The sequence below is a fragment of the Amphiura filiformis genome, chromosome 13, assembly GCF_039555335.1.
Source record: "Amphiura filiformis chromosome 13, Afil_fr2py, whole genome shotgun sequence".
NCBI classification, from domain to species: Eukaryota; Metazoa; Echinodermata; class Ophiuroidea; order Amphilepidida; family Amphiuridae; genus Amphiura; species Amphiura filiformis.
The window spans coordinates 19,238,961-19,245,132 of NC_092640.1; positions in this window are offsets into that span (position 1 = coordinate 19,238,961).

Below are 6,172 nucleotides of genomic sequence, written 5' to 3' on the forward strand. Positions count from 1 at the left end.
TTTCAGAATTTTATACTATTTAAAAATTTAACAATATTGGAATCATACCTGAATCAAAAAATCAAATGAAATCTCTTAAAAATATGGTAAATGAAGATGGCTATTCCTGCTGAAATCCATACACCCTATGAAAGACATGATATTAATCTCCAACACAATGGGGTGTAGATTTCAAATATCCATCTTAATAATGATATTATATACTTTTTTTTGACGCATACATCATTTTTCAAGCAAAATATTGATGTAAAAATTGCATTTTTTAGTCAAAATTGGACAAAAATCACTAAATATAAAATTTTCACATATAAATATATTGTATTGTATGAAACGACGATTTCATTAGCTTTTATTCAAATGGGCGTAGCACAAACCAAAAGCCCCAGTTGCCTTCACAGTTGCAATTCCAGCCCCAGTTGCCTTCACATCGAAATCGTTCACGATTTTTGACAATCGTAATCCGACTCAGACCTGAATCAATCAACATCAACATCCAGTACCGTAGGTTGTGTGTGCACACAGGTATAAAACCTATTATGCAAGTTTAGCTTGCTATTTGCAAGTTTTAAATTTCAAATTAATGTTTACCATGTTTACGGTATTTCCCTATTCAAAACTAAAGTATCAAATTTGAATATATTATAGACGTTTTGAATTCTCCGAGTTTGTAAGTCGCGGTTTGCATGCTGGCCATATACCGTATTCAACATAAAAAGTCGAAGTTTTGAGATATTTTTTTTCCAAAAAAAAAGCAAGAACTATCTCAAGAACCACTGAACCCAAACTGGGCTTGTTTGTAGTCATTTGAATAAATTTTTCATACTGATTCCAAATATTCTGCAATGTTTAATTTTTATAGACAATGTGTTACTTGTCGTTTGCAGTCAACACCCTTATCGAGATGGTTAAAAGTCGTGCGTGGGCGGCCAATTGTGATATTTCAAGAGGATGAAAATATAGTCTTGGAATATACAAATAGCATAATATTACCATCTTATGTTTACACTATTATGCACTAATAATAATGGAGTATAAGACATTGGTATTATCAGGTAATTTTCGCTAAACTGTCAGGAACAAAATCAAACACACAGACCGATAAATAAACGCAAAGCTAACAAATACTTCTTTGAATATCTGAATTTTATGAAGAATATGATTCATTGAAAATATTTTGACCTGTCATGCAGTTTTTGTTTAAAAAATACTTGATTTTGCTATACCAACTACGCGTGTACTCTTCTAAAACACTCCAGGTTTGCAGTGTCCAATATAGACAAGTTCTAAATTTTTATTAAAAAATCAGAAATGTCAGAAATGTACATTTTCATAACCATATTTAGAATCAGCATGAAAGATGCATTAAAACGAATACAAACAAGGGTAGTATTGGTTCAGTGTTTCTTGAGATATATTTAGATATTTTGAAAAAATGTCTCAACAACTTTATATGTTAAAGGCGATGACCAGCATGCAGAGCATTACGCAGTGCGTACCAATAATTTTGATACAGCCTGTTTGTGTCAGAACATTAATTTCTGACTCATCAGTAAGACAGATGGACGCTCCCCAGCAAACACAAAACGTTTTCGACATCATTCGCAAAAGGTTATAAAGGTTGTCAGAAAACGTTTAAATGTCGGGTTATATAAAGGGTACATTAATGGTATAAAACGTTTTCATAACATTAAATAACATTTGTTGGTAATTTACTGCACAGCAAACACAAATGTTTTACAGAAAACATTTAAATGTCGGATTATATAAAGGGTATGAAAACGTTTTAATAACATTCCAAAAACATTTTTGAAAACTTGGTACAAATCATTCTAAACAGAATGTTATTTTGGGGTTGAAAACATATATTGCAAAAATGTTTGCCCAAAATATTTACAATAACGTTTTAAAATGTTTTCACGACCTTTATATCACCCGACATTTAAATGTTATTAAAACGTTTTGTAAAACACATTTTAAGAACATTTCTGTGTTTGCTGGGTGCAAATATTTTAACATAATGTTATTTAAGTGTTGACAAAATATTTGGCCAGAAATGTTTGCAAAAATAGTTTATAATGACATTTCGAAAACATTTTAAACTATTGTTGTAGTGTGTTTTCATAAAAAAACGTTTTAAAACGATTTCATGACCTTTATATAACCCGACATTTTAATGTTATTAAAACGTTTTTACCTAAACCAAAACCCAAAATATAACTTATTCAAAACGTTTTAAAAACGTTTTTGTGTTTGCTGGGTCCCTGAGTCCATCCAGTGTTTAATATTGGGTTATGCCAGTTGAATTTACGTTCCCACACAGGGAGTGTGAATTTTAAATGGATTACCTACCTGACAGGGTGAATCCATTTGGAATCTGCAAGCTATGTGTGGGAGATTAAGGACATGTCTTTCATTGGGGGTATATTGATTTCAATTGGAAGAGCCCAAGTTACATTTTCAGCCTCGCATGCAGCCTTGATAAATTTTGACACTTCTTGACTAATAATTGACACAATTAAATCATACCAAGTACTTGGGCAACATTAACAAAATTAAATGTCACTCGAAATTGCACAGTCGTCGCAGGAAGAGCTATAATCGGCATCATTATTGTTACAAAAACAAACTTAACGACGCTTGATAATGTCACGAATTATTGGCAAATGATATTTTCAAAGGGTTTGGTGTTTGTTACATGTCTTTACAAAATTTATTAAACAAATCTGAAGAAATTATCACAAAAACATCCATTGTAAAAATATATATGCAGTAATTTTACGGTCATTTCCGGCAGCAACATTGCCTCTATATTGTTCCGTTGAAATTTTCTAAAGAAATACATAAGTGTATAAGAAAATGGACATTATACATAATTGTTACGTAATTTTAAAATTTTGCAGAAGAATTTTTACAGGACATCAACTTCCCTGTCAGAAATGTCCGTACAATTACAATAAATTATACAATATGTTTCTAGTAACACAATTATATACACGGTAAATAAGAATAAAAGCTCGAGCACATATCATGCAGATGATCAGATCAAAAACTTCACAAGGACTAGGTCATGGATTCTCTACTCTACTCTACTCTACTCTACTCTACTCTACTCTACTCTACTCTACTCTACTCTACTCTACTCTACTCTACTCTACTCTACTCTACTATACTCTACTACTCTATTCCCGTCTCTTCACTTCCCTTCCCCTCAAATATCCATGCCCCCCTTCCATCCTCTTTTCGTTTCTTTGTTCACTTCAAAATGTTTCGCATTCAAAATGTGACTCCAATAATGAATAGAGATGGACGGGCTTTGATATTGGCTTTGAAAATGTTGAAACTGGGAATAAATTTGGACAATACACGTATCAAAAATAGATTCCCAAGGACCATTGGTACTAATAAGCCTGTCTCGACAGCACGTCTCCACCTCTAAGGCAATAACATAAAAATATTCACTGTGAACATTACCACATCAATTGTTATTATTATTATTACAAATGATGGGACTTAAGTGGTATGTACGTGACCATGGTGACAAGAAATCAAGTCACTTTTTTCATATTTACATTTTCATTTTGTACTGGTATTCGATGAAATTGTTTGACCATTCAATTTTATAATAATTGTTGCTTTGAAAAATAATATTGTCATCTCCTTCAGAGCTTCATCTGATGTATGCTGCTCGTGGCGCCAAGATACATTTTGCCCATCATGTTAAAAACGTTAATATGACATTTTCAAATTTATTGTATTAGAGGACGAACAGTGTGTCTAGAAGGAAATTAAGAAAATGATAGTGTGTCTTATGATGACAAATTTTGATAACAAACATCTCATTTATAGCATTCTGTCCCAGTAAAGAGAAAATAGGAGTCTTAATGAAAGCTAACACAGCAAGCACAAAAATGTTTTTGAAACGATATAAACAAGTTATACACATGCTTTGGTTTGGTTCAAAACGTGTTTTAAGTTAAAATTTAACATGAACTTTATCGACATTTCATGTCGATAAAGGTCATGTATAAAACATGCAAATGATTCCTTCTGGGTGTTTTTCCTATCGCACCTTCGTGTTGTAGGGAAAGTTTTTTTCACATAAAGCTATGAGATACCTTTAAAAATAAAAATAGCATTTCCACGAGTTTTTGGCCTTATGGGGTCATATAAGATATTTATACTCCACAAGCTAAAGAAATTGTACCCCATAAGCTTATTGCTATATAGAATAGCGTACAAACAGTTCGTCACAAACATAAACCATACAAATGAGAAGCAAATTACACAACAATGTAATCTTCCCTGTGCCAGGATTTCCTCAAAAATAAATCATAAAAACATCCTGTGCTAGGATATCCTTACAAAAATAAATCACAAAAAATGAGAACTAAATTATACAACAATGTAATCTTTCCTGTGCCATGATTTCCTCACAAAAATAAAACATAAAAATGAGAAGCAAATCACGTAATAATGTAGTCTTTCATGTGCCGGGATTTCCGCACAAAAATATATCATAAATACGAGAACTAAATTACACATCAATGTAGTATTTCCTGTGCCAGGATTTCTTCGCAAAAATAAATTATAAAAATGAGAAGCAAATTACACAACAATGTTGTCTTTCCCGTGCCAGGATTTCCTCAAAAAACAAATCATAAAAATGAGAAGCAAATCACACACCAATGTAGTCTCTCCTGTTCCAGGATTTCCTGTAGCGAAATAAATCATAAAAATGAGAAGCAAATTACATAACAATGTAATCTTTCCTGCGCCAGGATTTCCGCAAAAAATAAATCATAAAAATGAGAAGCAAATCACACAACAATGTAGTCTTGACTGTGCCAGGATTTTCGCACAAAAACAAATCATAAAAATGAGAAGCAAATCACACAACAATGTAGTCTTTACTGTGCCAGGATTTTCGCACAAAAACAAATCATAAAAATGAGAAGCAAATTACGAAACAATGTAATCTTTCCTGTGCCAGGATTTCTTCACAAAAATAAATCATAAAAATGGGAAGCAAATTACACCACAATGTTGTCTTTCCTGTGCCAGGATTTCCGCACAAAAATAAATCATAAAAATGGGAAGCAAATTACACCACAATATTGTCTTTCCTGTGCCAGGATTTCCGCACAAAAATAAATCATACAAATGAGAAGCAAATTACACAAAATTTGGTTGAAATTTGGGTGAAAATCAAACAAACAAACAGACAAACAAACGCACAAACAAACACAATATACAGTGATATATGAACTGTAAATTCCGCAGTAAACATACTGAAAAGGACATTTTTTCTCTATCAATCGGTAATTTCAAATTTAGTCTACTTCGTATAGCCCCTTGTAACCCAGCAAACACAAACATGTTTTCCGGTTATTTAAAGGTCATGAAAATATTTTTAACACGTTTGATATGAAAAAACACTACAATAACCTTTCAAAAATATTGTCAAAATGTTATTGCAAAATATTGTTTGCTGAACATTTTTGGGAAATATTGTGTCAACATTTATTTTAGTAACATTGTGTTAGAATGTTTGCATAAAGTTTTCAAAAATGTTTGACATGAATTAAAAAAAAAAGTGGCTGAAAACGACAAGAAATGTGTCATTTTGCCAAGTGGAGGAGACGCCCATGCTATTCCAGTTGAAATCCACGCTACCCCTGTGGAAGATTTTGGAAATATCTTCCACAAGGGGAGTATGTTTTTCAAACGTAATTGGTGAAGGTTAATCATTTATTATGACTTATCTTCAACAACTGGAGTGAGTATTTCAAATGGAAGTTATCCAATTGCCTATACTATGAAACTCATACTCCCTCTGTGGATGACTTTAGCTAAATCTTCCACAGGGGTAGTGTGTATTTTAAATGGAATAGCCCAATTTACCTACTTTCCTAAAGAGCCCCCGCCCCGGTTTTAAACATGTTTCTTGAAATATTACTAAGAAAAGTATAAGGGACCGTTCACAAACACTTATTAGGAGGGCTGAAAGACATCGCGAACCCCCCCCCCCTCCCTTTACAGATCTCAAAAATTCCAGGGCCCCCTTTTGACATGAAAATTATGGGTCAACCCCATAAAAAATCATATAAACTCAATTTTGCCAGGAAAATTTGTGGTAATTTTTTTCAGCCCCCACCCCTCCCCGGAGGGTCAA